Source organism: Eriocheir sinensis, unplaced genomic scaffold (assembly GCF_024679095.1).
Source record: "Eriocheir sinensis breed Jianghai 21 unplaced genomic scaffold, ASM2467909v1 Scaffold396, whole genome shotgun sequence".
Lineage (NCBI taxonomy): Eukaryota > Metazoa > Arthropoda > Malacostraca > Decapoda > Varunidae > Eriocheir > Eriocheir sinensis.
Window position 1 is genome coordinate 305,413 of NW_026111716.1, and position 24,076 is coordinate 329,488.

General features: G+C 45.6%; 1 long non-coding RNA gene across 1 annotated transcript; it reads left to right on the forward strand.

Annotated features, from left to right (window-relative positions):
- The first annotated feature begins 312 nt into the window (after positions 1 to 312).
- LOC126992073 (uncharacterized) lies at positions 313 to 9,127 on the forward strand. Its single transcript, XR_007746151.1, has 5 exons — positions 313 to 461; positions 2,942 to 3,148; positions 4,792 to 4,950; positions 5,333 to 5,532; positions 7,724 to 9,127. It is a non-coding gene; the product is annotated as an uncharacterized LOC126992073 (long non-coding RNA).
- Positions 9,128 to 24,076: the final 14,949 nt, after the last annotated feature.

Here is a 24,076-nt window from a genome sequence, read left to right on the forward strand (position 1 = left end):
TAAGGTGACTCAGTGTGCCAGGGAAGGTGGAGGGAAGGGCTTTAAACGAAAGGGTGAAAAGAATGATAAAAAGTGTCGGCGATGAACAAGGGGGTGATAGGGAAGGGAGGGAGGTGTAAACATATGTTTTGACTGTCAGGATGCCTTGATTTTGTCCAGCTCTTCTGAGTCTGCCAAACAAGTAATGCTGTAGTTATTTATCCTTAAGACAGGCTGTTGAGCCCCTCTTCATGTCACTACAAAAGTCAACACAAACATGTACAAACATCCTGAGGCTGTCCACACTCCACAAAGCTGTTCAAGTTGCAGAGGTTGTTGAGTCACTCTTCACGTCCTCCCTGAAGGAAGCCGGCGGCCTGAAGCACCGCGGGCAGGTCACCACCACCAGCCTGCAGGCCAGGGACCACAAACACCTCTGGATGGGACTCTGGAATGGCAGGCTTCACTGTGGCTTCACTAAGGTCTCCTCACTCTTATATATACTCAATTTTGCATCAGTACACACGTCATCGTCATTGTCATATATTGGTCGGTATTATCAAACGCTTTCGTCCATCACATCAACTGTTTCCAAAGGCCAAACAGGAGATAAATTGGGTTCTCATGAGTGCTCTTTTAGGTTCATGGTACAGAAGAAGGGACAAACTACCACCAGGGTCATAAAACTGTCCTTGGAAATGCCCAAAATGCCTATGAAAGCCTTGCCAAGTATGTGTGCTTGGGTGCCAAAATGTTGAGTTGTACAGCCCATTATTTCTCTGCTATAGGATGAAGGTCTTTCACAACTCTTTTTGGCAGCTCCTCTATACTTTATTTTATTGGAGCAGAGATTAGTGTTTTTTTCCCCCTGGAGTTGCTTCCTTTAATGAAAACAAAGTCCATTTGTCTCTGTGTCTTATGTTAATACACTTCATCCTGCCCCACAAAGCTTCTAATTTCACGTCCTGCTTCTCTGTCTGCCCTGACTTACATGCTGGCTGGGTGCTTTGGTTCCTCAGCTGTTGTGAGGTGCATGAGATGAAGTGCACAAGTCCAAGCCTCGCCTTTCATAGGCACCAGGACACCTTTAACCTTTGTCTGTTCCCTGGTCCAGGACACTCAAGGCCTGTCTCCCCATGTTGTGCCTGGCATTCTTCTCCATTCAGCTTGGCACATTTCTTAACTTCTCTCTGGATCTTGTGTGAGGTGCAGAGTATATGAAGCACATTTTAGGGCTGGGAATATGCACAGACTGCACCCTTCTCCTCAGGGAGAGGGGCAGGTTTATAGTCATAATAATACAATGTTTACCAAAATTGTTCCATTCCATTTCTCTCCTGATTTCTTATTCATTTTGTAGGCCTGGTTTGCAGTAATTAGGTAAAGTTTGGGGCACATGTTACAAGTGTGCCTGGCTGTGGTGCTCATCTCCATCCCTCTGGCCCCTGAGCCAGCAGCAGGCAAGGACCCTTCAGCCCCAGGACATGGCCACTACAGTATCTGGGTCACCACAGCTGCCTTGCCCAGGCTCCCTTTTATAGACCAACCCAAAAGGCAGGATGAACAGCTGGGTGGGTCGTCATTATAACCCAGACCGGTGTGTTCATAGCTAGCCGTCAACCTCTCCTCCAAGGGAGCACACTGGTTGCTGTGTGTGTCTACTCTTTCAAAGGTTGCATTCCTCATTATTATTTTTTGCCAGTACGTACCAATTTCTTCCTTCTATGTCTTAAAGTCTAGCTCACCTTTCCCACTTGATGCTCCTGGAGTAATGATGTGTAAATAAAAGACAGAAATGACACCAGTGTAATTGTTTAATAGTGCAAACATAAATATGTACTACTAAACACTTCTCTAAGGGGTGTGTGTTTGTACACAGCAAACACTGCCTGGGTCACTGTAACAGCAGCCTGCCCCTGTCCCTGCAGAGGAAGGTGTTCCGTCAGTGTGACAGGAGAAAGCTGAAAGTAAATGTCAACAAAAGTAAAGTGATGGTTTGTGAGTGAAGTAGAAGTGAGGTTGTAGATTTTGTATGCCCATATAGAGTGGGAATTGAATGTGAAAAAGAATGCAAAATAATTTTGAATGGTGAAGAAATGGAGGAGGTCAATGAGTTTAAGTACCTTGGATCAGTTATGTGTAAGCATGGTGGTACGGAGGGAGAGACAAGAGAAAGGGCATTGCAAGGAAGAAGGGTGGTAGGGTCTTTGGGACGAATCATGAATGGCAGAAGTGTGAGCATGGAGGTAAAGAGGGATTTGAGAAATACAATAATAGTACCAACCCTCACATATGCAAGTGAAACGTGGGCCTGGAATGAAAGTCAGAGGTCTAGAGTGCAGGCAGTGGAAATGAGTTATTTGAGGAGTGCTTGTGGTGTGAGTAGAATGGATGGAATGAGTAATGAAAGTGTGTACGAGAGTTTTGGAATGTGTCACAGGGGTGAAGGGAAGAAGTGTGGAGTGGTGGAAGAAGTGAAGCAACAGACTTTAAAGTGGTTTGGCCACATGGAGCGAAAGGAGGAGAGTAAGATGACCAGAAGGGTGTATGTGAGTGAGATAGAGGGAGGGAATGCTAGAGGACGACCTCCAGTGAAATGGAGGGATAGGGTGCAAGAGTACATTAGGGAGAGGGGGGAAAGATCTTTGAGAAACTTTGAGCAGGCAAGGAGGGAGTGTCTGGATAGAGAAAGCTGGAAGCTCTTCTGCCATGGCCATCCCCTGGTGGGAGCTCCTAGGAGCAGGCGTCCATGAAATGATGATGATGATGGGTCTAGAACAATGTTTTCAAAGTCACAATCAACAAACTAGCTCTGTCTTGCCCCTAACCTTAAAAATCAACAAAAAATGAGAACACGCCAGGTTAGCCAAGACCCCCAAAGCTCCCCCAGTAACAAATAAGATCACTAGGTTTTGCCGAAGTCAACACTAAACCTTCTTCCTCCTCTTCCTCCTCCTCTCAGATCAACCGCACGTGCAAGACATGCCAGGCTCTGATGTCCAGTGTGGAGGAGATCGGAATTCCTATCATGAGGGAGACACACAACCGCACCACACCCTCACCGGACGCCAGCAAGCTATTGCCATCCTGTAGTCGCCACACCTCCAGGCTGGTCGTGGCTTGGGGGGGAACCGTACATTTTCTCCTCAGTTCTGTGTCTTAATTTTAGGTTTGTTTGTACATCAAGCTTGATATTTGCCATCCTGAAGTCCCCCTCACTGCCATGACTCTACTCTTGCTCATTCCTATGCTATCCAGATCCCTTATGCAAGGGTTAACCACCATCTTCATTCTTTCATCCCTATTCTATCCAAATCCCTTATGCAAGAGTCAAACAGCATCTTCATTATTTCATCCCTGTACTGTCCAAATTCCCTATACAAGAGTTTACCAGCATCTTCATTCTTTTATCCCTTCCACTGGTAAACCCTGAAACAGCAATAGCCTCCCTTTGTCTGTATTTTTACTCCTGCTCATCCCTATACTATCCTGATCCCTTATGCAAGAGTTGAGCAGCATCTTCATTCCTTCATCCAGCAGGGAGTTCTCCAGGCACACGCCAGCATTGCCGCCAAGGACTTCACACTGCACTGCCAGAAACACCCGTCGAGGGTGATGAGGATGAGAGACAGTCAAGATTGTGCAGTGGGTGAAGAGCAATGAGCCAATGGTAGGAATCTTGTCTCTCTGTCTGTATCTTAAATGTATTTGCCCTTCACTTACCCTGTTTGAAAAGTCTCTTGTCATAGAAGTTGCTGCTGGGACTTTGATGGAGTGTTTCGTGATCCTGGTGATGGCTTTACATGGCTTTTGCATCTTGAGCGGGGAAAACACCAATGAACCCCCGGTTAGTCTTTTCTGTGGCCTTGGGAAACAGTCATGGTGGGAGCCTGACACGTTAAGGATGACCTCACTTTGTTGTAGAGAGTCTCATTAGTAAGGAAGCATGTATGAATTTTCTGAGGCAAGACCTATAGTAACTGTTTGGGGTTTTGTTAGGTTAGGTTAGGTTAGCTTCTCAATATTCTGATGTAATAAATATTTAGGCGAGTACAGGCTGATTCAGTGTTTTAAAGAGACAGCCAGCACCTCACAACAGTCATCTGAGGCAGTGCACTTGAAAAGATTGGCATTTCCTTCTTTTTATTTATTTTTTCTTTGGTCGAGATGGAAGTCATGGCCACCCAGTTGAAGAATCATTATGTAAGACACTATTTATGTGCCTCAGTCTGTGTTGAGTTCCCTGACCCTTGTTGCTGTTTGCCCAGTGCTTGCCACGGGAGGGAAAGGGAGCAGAGCCTATTGTGGGGAGTAGAAAGACTGGTTTTGTGGAATTTGTGTGTAGATGTAGTGGCTGGGTGTGTCTTACTTGTCTCCTTCACCTGCATACCTCCTCCTCTCTCAACTCTTGCTCAGTCCTATACTATCCAGATCCCTAATGCAAGAGTCAACCAGCATCTTCATTCTTTCATCCCTTTCGCTGGTAAACTCTGGAACAGCCTCCCTTCGTCTGTATTTCCACTCCTGCTCATCCCTATACTGTCCAAACCCTTTATGCAAGAGTTAACCAGCAACTTCATTCTTTCATCCCTTCCGCTGGTAAACTCTTTCCTTCCTTCCTCTTTTTCTTTTTCCTTCTTTCTCTTTCCTCCCTTCCTTTCCCTGCCTTCTGTTCCTTCTATCTCTCTGTCTGTCTTGCCCTTGAACTCCCTCCTTTGCCCCCAATAAACAGAATACAAAACAAATATTAATTTGTGGAGGCAATGGCAGCGTCTTCAAACATTAACACGTTCCTTCCTTACTTACCCCCAGGGAGCCACCATCAAGCAGGACGACCACTCCGGAGCCATCATCATCACCCGCATCATGCATGGCTGATTGCTCCGGCCTCATCCATGCTGCCGACGAGGTGCAGGGGTCAACACCTTCAATGTGGAGGGCAAGACACCGGCGGATGTCCACAAGATGCTGGTGAGGGAGGGAGGGAGGAAGGAAGGGAAGGGGGAGGGGAGGAGAGAGAGAGAGAGAGAGAGAGAGAGAGAGAGAGAGACCTATATGTGCCTGTGGGCTGTGGTAGTGACAGAGAGAGAGAGAGAGAGAGAGAGAGAGAGAGAGAGATATATATATATATATATATATATATATATATATATATATATATATATATATATATATATATATATATATATATATATATATATATATAACTGTTGGTCAAATTTTATTCTCTCTTTTGCCTTGCTTTTCCTGTATACTTGCTCTGGATGAAATAAAGCTATCATTACAATTATTAATATCATTATTTATTTTTCTGAGCCCACAAGTAACCAACCCACCTCCTGTCCCCTTCCAGGTGCAGGCGGAGGGCACCATGACCTTCAGGCTGCTCCCGGCCAGCAGCTCGGTGCACCTCAGGGAGTGCAAGGTGAGGGTGCACGCCTACTTCCACTATGACCCCAAGGAGGACAACAAGCACATTCCCTGCAAGGAAGCCAGGCTGCCCTTCAACAAGCTGGACATCCTGCACATTGTGACCCAGGATGACCCCTACTGGTAAGCCCTGGTGACCTCATAATGAAGCTTTGTGGCTCTCAGGTGATCCAGTGTCCCGCTTGGCCTGCCCCACTCATGGGGAGCTATGCGGCTCAGGCCAACTGAGTGCTGGTGTGTGACATTGCCCCTGCAGCACCCTGCTAGACCAGAGGACTTGACCGCTGCAGTGGTGCATTCCGTCCACTGGTGAGTCACACAGCTCCCCGTGGGTGTGGGGGTGAAACACACTGACACTGGATCAGCTGGGCGCACCAAACACAGCGTTCCACACAGCAGCCCCATCACAGTGTTCCCTCAGCAGCTCTTATAGGCGACCCTTTACTGAAAACAACAATCACAGTCAAAGGAAACATTTGTAGAAGGTGCTGCAAAGGTGTCACTGGCCACTCACATAACTACATCGTCTGCCTTATGTACAAACACTGCCCCCCGTCTGCACAACAACAGGCCAGCCCGAGGCAGGGCTGCTGCAGCACCAGAGGGGGCTGCCGTGTGTCTCGCTGGGTGTGGTGGTGGGGGTGGCGGTGGTCACGGTGGCAGAGGTCTGGGCTTTCAGTGAGCAAGCACACTCCCAACATCTGTATTCAATAGAGAGCACACACAGTCAGAGCTTTTTCGTTGCTTTCCTTATTGGTGGTTATGTTCATCTATAAATGTAGGTTGGGTTGTTTAAAGCACATGAGACAGAGCACAAAAAGGCATTTTCCAATGAGTTCTTGTCTGTTTTTATTTTTTATTCAAAATTCTCACCCAAACTTTGGTCCAACCATTTCAAATAGTCTGTTTGGACGGCGGATTTCTTGGGTCCTTTCCTCCCCTCTGCTCAGCCACTCAGTCCCAACACTTTTTTTTTCCTCTCATATGTTACCTATAGCTAACATATGAGAGGGAAAAACAGGTGTTGGGACTGTGTGGCAAAGCAGAGGGTAAGAAAGGACCCGCGGAATCCACCGCCCTAACGGACCATTTGAAATGGTTGGACATTCAACCTCTTAATATCACTAGAGCCAGGGCCCCACTGTAGACCCTGAGTCCCCTCCATGGAGTATGAACACTAGGAGACAGTAAAGTAAGGGGAGGGCAGGGACAGAACAATGCCTGATGAGCTAACAAGAGGTGTGTGTTGCTTCTTGCCTTCAACTCACCAATGTCAGCAGGAGAAACAGTCTACACTACAAGTAGCCTCAGCCCCTGCCATCACGGCTGACATGCCCAATAAGCCCCACAGCCTCCCTCACCCTCCAGGCCAACATCAGCATCAGCTCCAATTTCTAACACTTGCTGTAGTATTGATGCACTGGGTCACCTTCATCAACACAACATAAATAACCTGAGGCAGGCATCAGTCACACCAGGAAGGGGGGGTGGCTGAGGGAATAAAGTCCCTATTTTTAAACATATCAGTGACTCAGTTTCCATTTGAAAAGCCTCTTGTAGCAGTTGCTGAAATTTTCATGGAGTGTTCTGTGATCCTGGAGACAGTGTTACACAACTTCTGCACCTTGGACGGGAAAAACAGCCACATGAACACCCGGTTAATCTCCTCTGTGGCCTTGGTTAACAGTCATAATGGGAGGCAGAGACGTTAAAAATAAGGACCTAAGTATCATGGCAGGGACCTCAGTGTGTTGGTGGCCATGTCTGGCTCATAGTGGTACCAGTGCAGAACGCCTTGTAAGGGTGCGTCCACACGGTCGAACAATGTCCGTCGGACAAACGCTGCTACCAGTTAACAATGGAAAGCGGAAAGGCTCGCTGATGACGTCAGAAGCGAGCACCAAGAGGTGTACCAGACACTGCCCATGTTCGTAGTATCGGACACTGCCTGGTGGGACAGAGGCTTGGAAGTGTACGATACTGCCAGGCACAGGATGAACAAAGTTACTTGTTAACCAGATGAACTGAGGCTGTCAGTTGATTAGATCTCACCTGCCCTGTCAACATGGCTGACCGTACATCTGTCACCTGTCATGAGCCCATACTAACACTGACTTAGATACCCGTGGGTTGCCAGCGAACATCAACTTTGAACATTGTCTGCCGGTCTTTGCCTGGTGAACGGAGTAGAAACTATGGTACACAACTTCATCTGGTACCACTGTTTGTTGCCATATCAACTTCCCTCATTTCAACGCCTATGACGTCATCCTGGTTCGCCTTATGATATGGTAACACAGTGTCTGTCCGACAGACAGTGTTTGACCGTGTGGACGGACCCTGACGGTTGCTGTGATGTGCAGGTGACGGCTTGGTGACGCAGGGCATGGAGGACACAGCGCTGCAGTGGCTCAGCGAACGCCTCGGCCACCCAGACAACTTCACTTCTGTGATATTCCTGCCCAGACCAAGGTATCAGCTGTTACACATTAAGGAATGTTTTTTATATGGGGGTGTGCTTTTTGTTGTGTGTTGAGATGGGAGGAGAAGGTATGCAAAGGTCATGCAGGGAAGGGAGCAAATGGAGACTTTTGTTGGGTCTCATTTTCCTTACTTAGTTTTTTCCTGTTAGTATTGCATATTAGTTGGAATGATGTGGACAAACTAGCTAAAACGCTCTCTTCGTAATGGCAGACCTTGCATTAGTATAACCAGTGGCCCAGCAAGTGAAGGCAAGTGAAGAGCTACTTGGGGTGTGGTGAGGCTGTTAGGTGAGGCTGATGGCGGCAGTGCTTCATCTGTGCTCTCAATAGAATGGCGACCCAGCAAGTGTAGGAATTGAATGGTCAGGCCACACAAAAATTGGCTGGAGAGGTGAAATAGAATCTTGCCTGGAGTGAGGTGAGCTACACTGATGGACAGACAGAGGTGGGAAACCATGTGCTGAAGTACAACCCTGAGTGATATATAATGAGATGGACGTGAAATTATTACCTTAGCCAGGGCAGGATGGATCACACAAGACCAGACGGAGGGAGATATGGAGAACTAGGAGTCATAGAAGCCAGGGCAGACAGCAGCCAAGGTGGAGGGATGAAATAAGAACCTTAGCCAGGGCAGGATGCATCACACAAGACCAGACAGAGAGAGATATGGAGAACTAGGAGTCATAGAAGCCAGGACAGACAGCAGCCAAGGTGGAGGGATGAAATAAGAACCTTAGCCAGGGCAGGATGCATCACACAAGACCAGACGGAGAGAGATATGGAGAACTAGGAGTCATAGAAGCCAGGACAGACAGGGAACCAAGTGTAGCGATGACATTAGAACCGTCAGCAGAGCAGGATGGAAAACACTAGCATCAGGGAGAGAGAACTGAAGCATGCTAGGAAAGGCTTTTTGTGCAGTGGACTAGTACTGGCTGATAATAATAATAATAATAATAATAATAATAACAATAGCTGATAATGATATTAGATAACAGTAATGACTGGGGGATTGGTCTCCAGAGCATCCCAGTTTTCCTTCCTGTGTTTTCAAGCCTTTGTACAAACTTGCTATGGCAGACTAGAAAGTTTTTTGAGTATTCATTATCATCATCATCATCATCGTTGTTGTAAGTCATTAGTAATCCTGTGCAGGAAAAGTGTTTCCCTGAAGCTTTCCTCCCCTGTGTCTGGTGCTGAGGTGCCCCCTCCCAGCCACTCACTTCATGTGTGCCTGGTTCTCTGCCCCTGTGTCTGGTGTTGAGGTGCACCATCCCAGCCACTCACTTCATCTCTGCCCCTGTGTCTGGTGTTGAGGTGCCCCATCCCAGCCACTCACTTCATCTCTGCCCCTGTGTCTGGTGTTGAGGTGCCCCATCCCAGCCACTCACTTCATGTGTGCCTGGTTCTCTGCCCCTGTGTCTGGTGTTGAGGTGCCCCATCCCAGCCACTCACTTCATCTGTGCCTGGTTCTCTGCCCCTGTGTCTGGTGTTGAGGTGCCCCATCCCAGCCACTCACTTCATGTGCCTGGTTCTCTGCCCCTGTGTCTGGTGTTGGTGCCCCATCCCAGCCACTCACTTCATCTGTGCCTGGTTCTCTGCCCCTGTGTCTGGTGTTGAGGTGCCCCATCCCAGCCACTCACTTCATCTGTGCCTGGTTCTCTGCCCCTGTGTCTGGTGTTGAGGTGCCCCATCCCAGCCACTCACTTCATCTGTGCCTGGTTCTCTGCCCCTGTGTCTGGTGTTGAGGTGCCCCATCCCAGCCACTCACTTCATCTGTGCCTGGTTCTCTGCCCCTGTGTCTGGTGTTGAGGTGCCCCATCCCAGCCACTCACTTCATGTGTGCCTGGTTCTCTGCCCCTGTGTCTGGTGTTGAGGTGCCCCATCCCAGCCACTCACTTCATCTGTGCCTGGTTCTCTGCCCCTGTGTCTGGTGTTGAGGTGCCCCATCCCAGCCACTCACTTCATCTGTGCCTGGTTCTCTGCCCCTGTGTCTGGTGTTGAGGTGCCCCCTCCCAGCCACTCACTTCATGTGTGCCTGGTTCTCTGCCCCTGTGTCTGGTGCAGCCACTCACTTCATGTGTGCCTGGTTCTCTGCCCCTGTGTCTGGTGCTGAGGTGCCCCCTCCCAGCCACTCACTTCATCTCTGCCTGGTTCTCTGCCCCTGTGTCTGGTGTTGAGGTGCACCATCCCAGCCACTCACTTCATGTGTGCCTGGTTCTCTGCCCCTGTGTCTGGTGCTGAGGTGCACCATCCCAGCCACTCACTTCATGTGTGCCTGGTTCTCTGCCCCTGTGTCTGGTGCTGAGGTGCCCCATCCCAGCCACTCACTTCATCTGTGCCTGGTTCTCTGCCCCTGTGTCTGGTGCTGAGGTGCCCCCTCCCAGCCACTCACTTCATCTCTGCCTGGTTCTCTGCCCCTGTGTCTGGTGCTGAGGTGCCCCATCCCAGCCACTCACTTCATGTGTGCCTGGTTCTCTGCCCTGTGTCTGGTGCTGAGGTGCCCCATCCCAGCCACTCACTTCATCTGTGCCTGGTTCTCTGCCCCTGTGTCTGGTGCTGAGGTGCCCCATCCCAGCCACTCACTTCATCTGTGCCTGGTTCTCTGCCCCTGTGTCTGGTGCTGAGGTGCCCCCTCCCAGCCACTCACTTCATCTCTGCCTGGTTCTCTGCCCCTGTGTCTGGTGCTGTGGTGCCCCATCCCAGCCACTCACTTCATGTGTGCCTGGTTCTCTGCCCCTGTGTCTGGTGCTGAGGTGCCCCATCCCAGCCACTCACTTCATCTGTTCCTGGTTCTATGACACTGTTTCGGGAGCTGAGGTGCCCCATCCCAGCCACTCACTTCATCTGTGCCTGGTTCTCTGCCCCTGTGTCTGGTGCTGAGGTGCCCCATCCCAGCCACTCACTTCATGTGTGCCTGGTTCTCTGCCCCTGTGTCTGGTGTTGAGGTGCACCATCCCAGCCACTCACTTCATGTGTGCCTGGTTCTCTGCCCCTGTGTCTGGTGCTGAGGTGCCCCATCCCAGCCACTCACTTCATCTCTTCCTGGTTCGTGGTTTGCTGTGGCTCATGTGGTTCCTGGCTTGACACACTGTTACTTTGGTTGTCTCTTTGTTATAATTTATTTGCATGTTGATGTGACCTTCCCAAGTCTATTTATTATCTTTATTTGTTACTAGAATATTCTGAACCTTTGCTCACTAATCTATGATGCTATCTTCCTTGTAAATCTTTCTCTCTTTCTCATTTCCTCCAGGCAGTGGTGGGCACGGTTCCACTAACTGCTAATTAGCAAAGCTAACTTTTTTGTTACTTTTTTGTTAGCTGATTAGCGTTTTCACTAACTTTGGAAGCAGCTAGTGGACCAATTAGCTTCTGCTACATGTAGTTCTTCGTCCGCTAACTTAAAGTCCACTAAAAAGTTCATGCAGGTTTGTTTTATCCGTTGTGGGCAGACACAGCACCAGTTGAGCCACGTAGCGCAACAATTCTAGTGCTTCCACTCTTTGGTAAACTATGCCTTAAAGTTGGGTAATTGGACAATTATTAGGGAAACTTTTGGGCATTTTAGGGTAATGCATCTTCCATTTCCAACTCATTGAACTTGGGGTTTAATAACAAGAATTTAATATTTTCCACCTGACAAGAAATAAACTTAAAATAATATAAATAAAAGTGCCAGTTATGGAAAAAAGTAAAATGTGCGTAAATTTGCAGGAATTTTTGGGTAAAATATACGGATTTAGGAAAAACTGGAGGCTTCTTTCTCTTCTCTTTTTGTTGTTGCTCTTTGGGCTCCTTGTTCAGTTCAGCTGCAACGTTGTCACTGCAGTTGTGTTCATTATTGTCGCCTTGTTTATCGTTTGATATCAAAGTCATGGAAGGTGACCGGAGTGAGGACGTTTTTGTTCCGCCTGAGGATGCTGGCCCTGTTAGGGGGCCGTCAGCAGCTGTGGGTGAGGCGGAGGACACTCAAGCTGACGGCCAGGAGTCCCAGAAGATCTGGAACCCGTGGCCCCACCTGGAGAAGTACTTTGTCCTTAAATCAAGAGATATGGCGAACCCCAATGTCTTGCACTTCTGGTGCGTCATGTGCCACCCCAAGAGGACCATGCATGCTATACCTTTCTAGAAAGCTCTATGTCTAAGCTACAACATTTTGAAGATTCAGGTCACTAGGTTTGTTTTTAAGGGTTTTAGAGCCAAAATACTAAACCGGAGCTAAATCCATATAAAAAAGTTAGTGGTTAGAGGTTAGCGTTAGCTTCCACTAATTTCTTCATCAGTTTAGCGGTTTAGCGTAAGCGAAGCTAACTTTTAGTTAGTGCATTACCAGTCAGCGAATCTAACTTTCCGGTTAGCGGTGCCCACCACTGCCTCCAGGCAGCTAGACACAAGGGAAGTTTGTTGGCCTGATTCTGTCCTAAACAGTGATCATGTCATCATGAGCCAGGCCACAAGTCCCCACCAGTAGCCAGCTGCCTTGGACTCTGAAGAGTCAACTTTCCCCGGATGAAGGTGATTGCCAGGTGGCTGCAGTGCAGGCCACAGAGAAATTATGTGAAGCCGTACATACAGCTCTGTATCTATAATAGGGCAAAGGGCAGATTGAACACCTGACAGTTTATTTGTACAGTAATTCCTCACTTAAGTGGACTAATGGAAGGGCAAGGAGTGTAGATTGATGCTAAAAGTCTGTTGAATTGAATGTATGATTGGTGCCAGCACCATTTTGTTTGTAAAGAGTGGGGCAGCAACCTGTGGGCCTCGCCATTCTCTGTGTTGTTATGATTGTGCTGAGACAAAAATAATGCTCCATTAATTGAGGATTTACTCACAGGGCAAAAACTCATTTTAATTCACATGTAATCAATCAGCAAGGGCATTCATTCATATGTCATCATCATCATCATTTTGTTTAGCGTCCGTTTTCACTTCCTGAGCGGCTGGACACTTTATGACTCTCCTCCATTCTCCTCTGTTTTCTGCCCTATGCTCATCCAATCCCATCAATGCCAAGTCTTCCTGTATACACTTCTCCACGTTTTCCTAGGTCTACCAACTGGTCTCCTTCCTTCTACCTCCAATCTCTCCAAAATGCCCAGCACTGTATCCTCCCCTGCTCTCTTCACATGTCCAAACCATCGGAGTCTTTCCCTTCTGAGCACTGTTTCCAGGTCCTGTACTCCACATCTGTTAGCTACCTCTGCACTGGACACCCTGTCTTGCCACCTGATGCCCGCCATATACCTCAGCCTTCTGCGATCATTTGCTCTCAATACCTCTATCAAGTTTCTAGTTAGAGCCCATGTTTCTGCTCCATACAACATCACTGATCTAATACACCCCCCTTTCCCAACTCTGGGGTCGCTAAGCGATTTTCTTGGGGTCGCCAAAACCTCAAAATATCAAACATGGTGTTATTCCATTATAATAACACATATACAACTAAACTAGTGGGGTCGCAGTCATGTCTAGAGGTGCATGATTGGGGTCGCCTGAAAAGAAGGTTGGGAACCACTGTAATACACGCTTGGTACACCCCTGCTCTGCTCTTTAGAGGGATGCTACGATTCACAAGTAGACTAGTCACCTCCCTCCACTTTAACCACGCTGCCGCCACGCTCGCTCTCACTGTCCTCTCCACTCCTGCCTCACAGTCCAGAACATCTCCCAGATAACAAGAAATGTACTACCTCATCCAGCTCTCCTCCATTCACCTCTAGTTCATCCCTCTCAGTTTCTTGTCCTTGCTGTCTCCTTACACAAGCCGGGCATGTAAAATTCTGCACTCCTCTTACACTTCTGAGGCCTGAGCATCTAAGGTGGCACCACTGCCTGCAGCATAAGACTAAATTTATCCTACTCCTTCCCACAGCATCCACCTGAGTGTTTTCCTGATTTAATCTTCTCTCTTGCTTCTTTTCCAGTCACCATATACTTTGTTTTTTCCATATTAATATTCAAACCTCTCTCCTCCATTCCTTCCTTCCATTTATTAAACTTTTCTTTCACTTCTTCTGCTGTCTCTGCATTTCCTACCAAGTCATCTGCATACAGCAGCTCCCATGGTGCCTCTCCTCCTGCTTCCTTTGTTGCCTCCTCCATTACTGTTATAAACAGGAGCGGGCTAAGGGCAGAGCCCTGCTGAACCCACACTCCAATTTCGAACCCATCTGATGTTCCCGCCACTGTTTTCATTCTTCATTTTGTACCTTCATGTAGTGCCATCACCGATTCAACCAATCCTTGTGGTACTCTTTGTCTTCTCAATGCCCATCTTATAATTCCCCATGGTACTCTGTCAAATGCCTTCTCTAGATCTACAAAAACATGATACAGTCTCCTCCTCTTCTCCATGAACCTTTCCTGAAGCTCTCGCATAGTATATATTGCTTCAGTTGTTGACCTCCCAGGACAAAAGCCAAACTGACATTTATCAGTTCTTATCATCCTTCTCAGCCTCTTCTCCAGGACTTTTTCATACACCTTCCTGCCATGCTCCAGTAACCTTAGCCCCCTAGAGTTACCACATTTCAAAGCATCTCCTTTCCCTTTAAAAATGGGTATAGTGTAGCTTCCTTTCCAGTCTTCTGGTATTTCTCCCTTTTTTAATCCATGGTTTAACACTCCTGTCAACTCCACCACTCCTTCCTTTCCTGCTGCTTTTATTAAATCTACTGTTAGCCCTGAGGGTCCTGCTGCTCTATACCATTCTCATTTCCTTAAGTGCTTCTTTTACTTCTTCTTCCATAATATTTTCTTGTGGGCCTTCTACTTTTTCAGTTTCATTTATCGTATATTCATTTTCCTCATTTAACAGTTCACTGAAATATTTACTCCATCTTTCCAATATCTTCTTTTTCCACCATGATGTTCCCTCCTTCATCTTTTACAAACTTTGCCCCAACTACATTCTCTCTCTCTCTCTCTCTCTCTCTCTCTCTCTCTCTCTCTCTCTCTCTCTCTCTCTCTCTCTCTCTCTCTCTCTCTCTCTCTCTCTCTCTCTCTCTCTCTCTCTCTCTCTCTCTCTCTCTCTCTCTCTCTCTCTCTCTCTCTCTCTCTCTCTCATTTGTTTTGCAATTTTAAACATCTCATTTTTTAAATTTCTCCCTTCTCTCTCCCTGACCCACTCATCTGTTGCTTTCCTCTTTGCCTCCGCTGCCTCTTTTCTTGCCTTTTTCTTCTTTTCTTTAAACACCTCTCTATCTTCCTCTTCCTTTGTCTTCTGCCATTTCTTGTATGCCTCCTTGATGGCCTGCTGCACTATTCCATTCCACCACCATGTCTCTCTTTCCTTTCTTGTAAGTCCTTTTGTTTCGCCACACACTTCTTTCCCTGCTTTCATGATATTTTTTTTCAATTGTTCCCATCCTCCATTATTTTCCTCATTTTCCCTTTTCACTCTTTGTTCAAACTCTTTTGATTTCCTCCTCCACACACACACACACACACACACACACACACACACACACACACACACATTTAGCTCCTCCCCTTCCACACACATTCCCCCACTGCACACACATCCCCCCTCCTCCACACACAAACATTCACCCCCTATCCCCCACCACATACACACATTCAACCCTCCCCTCCCCCCCACAAACACAGTCCCTCCTCCCCTCCCCCCCACAAACACAGTCCCTCTAAACCATGATAATTAGATGTGCTCAGCGAGGGCGCGAACCATGTCAACACAACCCGCATGTACCGACTCGTGCATCTCCCCCGCCCGCTTGGAGCAACAATACGTCTTGCACTCAACGGATGGAAGATACTACAGGACGATCGTTAGGGAGGAAGGACGCGGTACTTATAAACAGTGATAATCAGGAGGAATTAGCTGTAGGGCGCGTCAACTATGCTATATTACTTTTTGTACAGCAAGGGAGGCAGGTCAAGGACAAAAATACAAATACAGCAACAGAAAAGCTCGCACACGCAGCTCCGGGAAAGGAAAACAAGAACGAGAGGCCTAAAGAGAGGTCAAATAAGGGTGGAGAGGTGTCTTGATACTCTCCTCTGTAGACGCATAATTCTAAGAGATGATAAAATTAGTTGCAAGCAAGTGATATCCCTAGAAATTATTAGATACCAGAGGATGGTCATTAGCAGGAGGAACACGGTATTTATAAAGAGTGGTAATTAGGAGTACTTAGTGAGGGCGTTTGTTACGAAGTCGTCTCTACTGCATCACCTTGTCCTGTAGACGCATAATACTGAGATGATAATTAGTCTTAAGCAAATGATATCTCCAGGAACGATGATTAGGAATGCTCAGTGTGGGTGTGTCTGTCCTTGCAGGTCTTTGCGCCATAAGCAGAATGAAAAAAAATAAGAAAAGTCGACTATACTACATCTCTTTACACAACAGAATCAAAACAGTAGATAATAATTAGTTGTTAACAAATAATATCTCTAGAAATGATTAGGAATACGTAAGTAAGGGCGCGCCTCAGCAAGTTAACTCTACTGCCACGCTTTATCCCGTAGATGCGTAATACTAAGAGACGAAAATTAGTTTACACATGATAGTATATCTAAAAATGATAATAGGATATGCTTAGTCTAGGCGCGTCTGTCTTTGCAAGCCGACTATACTACATCCCCTGACACAGAAGATACTAAATACTAGATGAGAGTTAGTTGCAAACAAATGGTGTCTCCAGCAATGATTAGATAAACTCAAGTGTGGGCGCGTCTTAGCAAGGAACAATAAGAGGAGAACAACAGCAAGAACAAGATGAACAAGAGCGAGAACTGGAAGAACAGGAACACGGAGAAGAAAAACAAGAAAAAAACTAGACCAAGAAGAATAAGAATAAGAACAAGAAGACTAAGAAAACAAGGAAAACAAGAAAATTAGTAGAAGAAAACAAGAAGGGAAGAAAAACAAGAACAACAATAGATGAGAAACCGCCATACAACAACACCTCACCCTGCAGACGCAAAATACTAAGAGAGGATAATTACTTGTAAACAAATGATACCTTAAAAAAACGAAAATTAAATTATACCCAGCGTGGGCGTGTCTCTGAAAGTCAAGTGTACTGTATCGCCTTACACATTGGTTGCAAAATACTTGATGAAAATTAGCTGTACGCACACGCCTCTCAGCGAAGATAATTAGATATAGTCAGTGTGGGCGAGTCTTTGCGAGTAGAGTATATTGCATCACTTGACATAGTACGTAGATGCATGTTACTAGGAGATGAAAATTAGTGGTTAACATATCTATATACAGTGATGAATAGATATACTCAGCGTGGGCGTGTCTTGGCAAGTCTAGTACGCTTAATCATCGTACACAGTAGATTCAAATGACTAGAAGATGAAAAATAGTTGTTAACACATGCAAGATTTCAATAATGATAATCAGATATACTCCTCGTGGGCGCATCTTTGTAAATCTAGTATAACAGGAGATGAAAATTAACTGTTAACACACGCAAGCTCTAAACAATGATAGTTATATATACTCATCGTGGGAGTGTCTAATGTCAACACAATATCGAGTGTTCAGGATTGTGTTTACCTTCTCCAATACTTTCCAGCAGCCACTCGACGCATGATACTAACTGATGGTGATGGTGCAAACATTCGCTGATAAAGGGAGGGCGAGGAAGGAACACAACCGCAGGAGGAAATGATAATAATTGGAAGTCTTTTCCTTGTTAATACTGTGAATGGTAATGATAATCGAGCACATGATATCTCCAAACAGTGATGATTGTGTGTACTCAGTGCTCGGTCAAGTCATATTGCGTGGATGCTTCTGAAATGAGTAATAAAGATACGTTTAAATAAATGCTTAATCACTGCAATCATAAAGTCTTCCTGAAAATTGCGAGGAAAAGTCTACATTGTTCGTGGCGGTAATATATTTTGGGGTTAAGATACAAGCTTTTATATATTCGCTCGGTGAAAAACATAACTCTTCTCCCAATATGCTTCCGAAATGGGTATTAAAGATACGTTTAAATAAATGTTTAATCACCGTAATCTTAAAAGTTTTGCTGAAAAGTGCGAGTAAAAGTCTACAATGCTCGTGGGTGTAATATATTTTGGGGTTAAGAGTACCAGCTTTTATTTATCCTCTCGCTGAAAAACATAACTCGTCTCCCAATATGCTTCTGAAATGAGTAATAAAGACACGTTTAAATAAATGCTTAATCACCGTAATCTTAAAAGTGATGCTGAAAAGTGCGAGGAAAAGTCTACAATGCTCGTGGGTGTAATATATTTTGGGGTTAAGAGTACAAGCTTTTATTTATCCTCTCGCTGAAAAACATAACTCGTCTCCAGGTATTTTAAGAGCTTGTTTACACTCGTTTTCGCCGTCGTATATTGAGGTCAGTGTGTGGGAACATTGTGCAACGCGTCTGGCTGTACCTCGCCCTGCCTCGGCCTTGTCCCTCAGCCAGATACCCGGTGAGCCTCCCTAACCTAACCTGAGCGCGTTCTCCCTATCTCTCTACTGGTATGTGGCGGTACTCTTGAACAGGGAAGCTTGCGTTAGGTTAGGTTAGGTTGGGAGTCATTTAGGGTAGTTTTGAATGCGAATCACAATGAGAGTATTTTCCAGAACAACCCGTGGTTAGTTTCGAAGCTACAGCCGAACATTTTTACTCAGGGACCACATACCATTTCAGAGATTCAGAATATGCACCCCACCCCGCCCCGCCCCGCCCTGTACAACACCCAGCACCCTGACCCACCCTGACCCACACCTCCAGCAGCTCTCCCCGACCCCCCAAGGCCCCCTAACTAGCTCCCCCTCACCCCAATCCCCTTGTTATGCGACACTTGCTTTCTGTCTATTAACTGGCTCTCATCTCTTCCTTCCCGAGACCAAGATCAATAAATCTGCATATTATTTCAGGGGATTACGTGTCACTCCCGCAGCTGCTTAGTTTGGCCGATGTGTGTGTGTGTGTGTGTGTGTGTGTGTGTGTGTGTGTGTGTGTGTGTGTGTGTGTGTGTGTGTGTGTGTGTGTGTGTGTGTGTGTGTGTGTGTGTGTGTGTGTGTGTGTGTGTGTGTGTGTGTGTGTGTGTGTGTGTGCGCCCCGCCCCGCCATGCAAGCAGCTCAGGACCCTCCGCCCCTGGGTTCCGATTTAACGCTGTAGTAAATTAGGAGAGAGAAGTCTAATGCTTGGCCCGGATCGCCGCTAAGGAGGGCGTGTGTCTGGTCCCTGCTTGTCGGGCGTCCATCGGCGGGTCTGTGTTCGCGGGCAGCTCACTCATAAGGCGACGCGTGGCCTTATATGAGACCCGCTGACCCCGGGGCCGAGGGAGGCTGGCCAAGGACCCCGGGGCATCGAGAGGGTCAAGCACTCGGGCCGGGTAACGCCGCGGCCAAACACGGCATCGCAGTCTTATTAAACATTTCCTGCCGGCCGGGCGCGAGAGCAGACCGGATTATAGAAAAAGCTGAGTTTTTTTTCGTGTTTTGAGAAGCGTTTCGAAAGAAGTGACGTGGTTTTTGAGGCGAGAAAACCTAATACATGCATTTCTTTTTGTTTAGGAGCTTAAGTTGAAGGAGAGCTGTGGTTTATGAGGAAGAAAAAGCAAATTCGTACATATGCATTCATGTTTTGCTTTTCAGAGTCGTTGTGAAGAGATGCTGAACTTTTGGGGGTGAGGGAGAAAGCAGTATTAAGTGTGTCTCGCTCAAGTAAAGTGCTATCTAACTGAATTAAAGATGAATCTCATTAAGTACATTTTTTTTTCTGTTTCAAGGACCAACTCATATAAATGCAGAGTTGTTTTGCTCTCCAGAATCGTTGTAAAAGAGATGCTGGGCTTTTGGGGTGTCGGGAGAAAGCCTTAAAAATGTGTCCCGATCAAGTGAAGATGAAACTATAATCTAAGTGGAAGGAGAGCTGTGGTTTATGATGAAAAAGGGAAGACCCACTCGTTGAAATGCAGTATATTAGTTTCCTCTCCAGTCATTGTGAAAGAGATGCTGGGCTTTTTGGGGTAAGGGAGAAAGCAGGATTAAGACTGTGTCCCGATCAAGTGAAGCGCTGTTGGAATTAAAAGATAAAACATGAGGAAGGAGAGCTGTAGTTTATGAATAGGGAAGACCCACTCGCAGTATTATTTTCCTCTCCAGAGTCATTGTGAAAGAGACGCTGGGCTGTTTTGGGGAAGGGAGAAAGCAGCATTAAGTCCGTGTTGTGTCCCAATCAAGGTCTTATTTCAACATATCCCGCCGCCAGTGCACGAGAAAGCATCGAATCTATTATTATTATACAAATCAATGTTGCTTTTATTTATGTGGCCGAAACAATACACCTCCATATCACTGTTTTTAGATCTCCTTATTAACATTCGCCTCCGCCCAGCGCCATAAGAAGAAAAAGTGTATTAATTCATTTTTATTATTCAAATCGACGTGTTTTTCTTGTTATATAAAGCGGGGTATGTTTTGGTGTGATACGCTTCGGTGAGCAGGAAGAAAATCATAAATAGTTTCCCCTCCTAATTTCTTTTTTTCTTTACGTAAAGGAGGAAAGGAGGGACGGAGGAGAGACGGATTGAGAGAGAGAGAGAGAGATGAGAGACGGAGGAGAATTTGGGAAGAGGAGGAATTGCAATGATAGAAGTTTGTTTCCTATAATTTTACTTATTTATTAATTCATTTAATTTTCTATTACTTTATTCTATTTTATTCCATTTATTTTACTTTTGAGTGTGTCATGAAAACAGTGTAGCCAGATGTACCTTTTGTGTGTGTGTGTGTGTGTGTGTGTGTGTGTGTGTGTGTGTGTGTGTGTGTGTGTGTGTGTGTGTGTGTGTGTGTGTGTGTGTGTGTGTGTGTGTGTGTGTGTGTCATGAAAAGAGTGTAGCCAGATGTACCCAAGGGCCAAAATATCGTAATGACCTTTAAACTGTCACCCACAACCGCATAAATAGCCACATTTTATTAGCTCCTACACGCCCTGGCTGACACATCTTCGCCTTTCCCTTCTCCTCCTCCTCCTCATTCTGTTCTTATTATTCTATGTACGTTCTTATCTTCAACATCTGTCCTTGTCCTTCATATATTGTTCCTTTCTCTTATTTCTCCACTTTCTTCTCTGGCTCTCTGTTCTCCCTTTCATTCGCTTTCTCGTACACTCCGTCTCTCCACCCGTCTATTATGTCTATTACGTCTATCCACCTTTTTGTTCTCTGTCCCTGCTTCCTCCTCTTTCTCTTATGTGTCTCTCTCGTCCCTTCTTTCCTCCCTCCACCCCTCTGTTTTTGCCTTCTCTCCACTCTTTCCTCCAACGCCAACCTCCTCCTTCTTTCCTCTTTTCGCTCTCTCCTTTCCTTCCTTTATCTCTCTGGTCTTTCTCTTCCTTTATCTTTCTCACCCCACCTTTATATTGGGAAGACTATAGATGGCAAGAAGGCAATGGGTGCATATGAAATGTCAGGTCAAGTACTGATTTCTGTTTTTTTTCTATACTTTTCTATCTAACTGTCTATCTGTCTGCTTGTCATTGTGTCCCTTGATCTGTTTAGTTCTCTATTCCGTCTTCTATATATCTACCTAAACACTTCTATCGTTTTTTTGTTTTCTCTATTCCTTTCTTTCCAATATATTTCTATCGAACTATTTATCTTCCTGGCAATCTATCTATCTATGTATCTATCTATCTGTATGTTACTATTCAACCTTCTACTTAATTATTTGTATCTATTTATCTGCCGCTAATATTCCTGCATGGAGGAAAAACAGCCGAGTATGAGGAGCTGAAGGGAAAGAGGTGCAGGAAAATGTTTATGCGCCATTCTATTTATCTCTCACTTTCGTACATTTGGTTTCATAGTATTGTTTCAAATTCATGCAAGTGTGATGCAAGAATTTTCCCAGAAAGACGATGGCGGTCTCAGCTTTTTTTAGATAATGAATGGCGTGGTCAGGAAACCGGGCGAGAGCGAGGTGAGTGCAGTCGTCGGTTTGGGACGAGCTGGGCACAGCCACGGCCGATGCGGGGGCGGCTGACACCCCCGGCACGAGGCAGCGGGATGGGGGACGCGCGCTCTGGCATGTAACTCTGAATGTAAAACTCTGTGATTCAAATATTACCTTCAGGACGATTTACTCATAGATAGAAAGGTTTTAAGTAATGTAAGAAATGTAAGAAATGCAAGTCCAGACAGCGAACTCAAGGCCCGGGTCTAAGGCCTGTCACAGGCTTTTGTGAGAAATCTTGCCCGAACAGGCACTGGTTCATTCGTCTGTAACATCTTCGGCTGTGTTTTCCATCTCGTCATTCATGCCAATGGCATCTTCATCGTTGACATTTTCAGTTGGCTCTTCTATCTCGTCATTCATGCCAATGGCATCTTCATCACTGACATTTTCAATTGTCTCTTCTATCTCGTCATTCATGCCAATGGCATCTTCATCGTTGACATTTTCAATAGGCTCTTCTATCTCGTCATTCATGTCAATGGCATCTTCATCGTTGACATTTTCAATTGGCTCTTCTATCTCGTCATTCATGTCAATGGCATCTTCATCGTTGACATTTTCAATTGGCTCTTCTATCTCGTCATTCATGTCAATGGCATCTTCATCGTTGACATTTTCAATTGGCTCTTCTATCTCGCCATTCATGTCAATGGCATCTTCATCACTGGCATTTTCAATTGGCTCTTCTATCTCGCCATTCATGTCAATGGCATCTTCATCACTGACATTTTCAATTGGCTCTTCTATATCGCCATTCATGTCAATGGCATCTTCATCACTGGCATTTTCAATTGGCTCTTCTATCTCGTCATTCATGTCAATGGCATCTTCATCGTTGACATTTTCAATTGTCTCTTCTATCTCGTCATTCATGTCAATGGCATCTTCATCGTTGACATTTTCAATTGTCTCTTCTATCTCGCCATTCATGTCAATGGCATCTTCATCACTGGCATTTTCAATTGGCTCTTCTATCTCGTCATTCATGTCAATGGCATCTTCATCACTGACATTTTCAATTGTCTCTTTTATCTCGCCATTCATGTCAATGGCATCTTCATCACTGACATTTTCAATTGTCTCTTTTATCTCGCCATTCATGTCAATGGCATCTTCATCACTGACATTTTCAATTGGCTCTTCTATCTCGCCATTCATGTCAATGGCATCTTCATCACTGACATTTTCAATTGTCTCTTTTATCGAGCCATTCATGCCAATGGCATCTTCATCACTGACATTTTCAATTGTCTCTTTTATCTCGCCATTCATGTCAATGGCATCTTCATCACTGACATTTTCAATTGGCTCTTCTATCTCGCCATTCATGTCAATGGCATCTTCATCACTGACATTTTCAATTGTCTTTTCCATTTCGTCATTCATGTCAATGGCATCTTCATCACTGACATTTTCAATTGTCTCTTTTATCTCGTCATTCATGTCAATGGCATCTTCATCACTGACATTTTCAATTGTCTTTTCCATTTCGTCATTCATGTCAATGGCATCTTCATCACTGACATTTTCAATTGGCTCTTCTATATCGCCATTCATGTCAATGGCATCTTCATCACTGACATTTTCAATTGTCTCTTTTATCTCGCCATTCATGTCAATGGCATCTTCATCGTTGACATTTTCAATTGTCTCTTCTATCTCGTCATTCATGTCAATGGCATCTTCATCGTTGACATTTTCAATTGTCTCTTTTATCTCGCCATTCATGCCAATGGCATCTTCATCACTGACATTTTCAATTGGCTCTTCTATCTCGTCATTCATGTCAATGGCATCTTCATCACTGACATTTTCAATTGGCTCTTCTATCTCGCCATTCATGTCAATGGCATCTTCATCACTGACATTTTCAATTGTCTTTTCCATTTCGTCATTCATGTCAATGGCATCTTCATCACTGACATTTTCAATTGTCTTTTCCATTTCGTCATTCATGTCAATGGCATCTTCATCACTGACATTTTCAATTGTCTCTTCTATCTCGTCATTCATGTCAATGGCATCTTCATCACTGACATTTTCAATTGTCTCTTCTATCTCGTCATTCATGTCAATGGCATCTTCATCACTGACATTTTCAATTGTCTCTTCTATCTCGCCATTCATGTCAATGGCATCTTCATCACTGACATTTTCAATTGTCTTTTCCATTTCGTCATTCATGTCAATGGCATCTTCATCACTGAC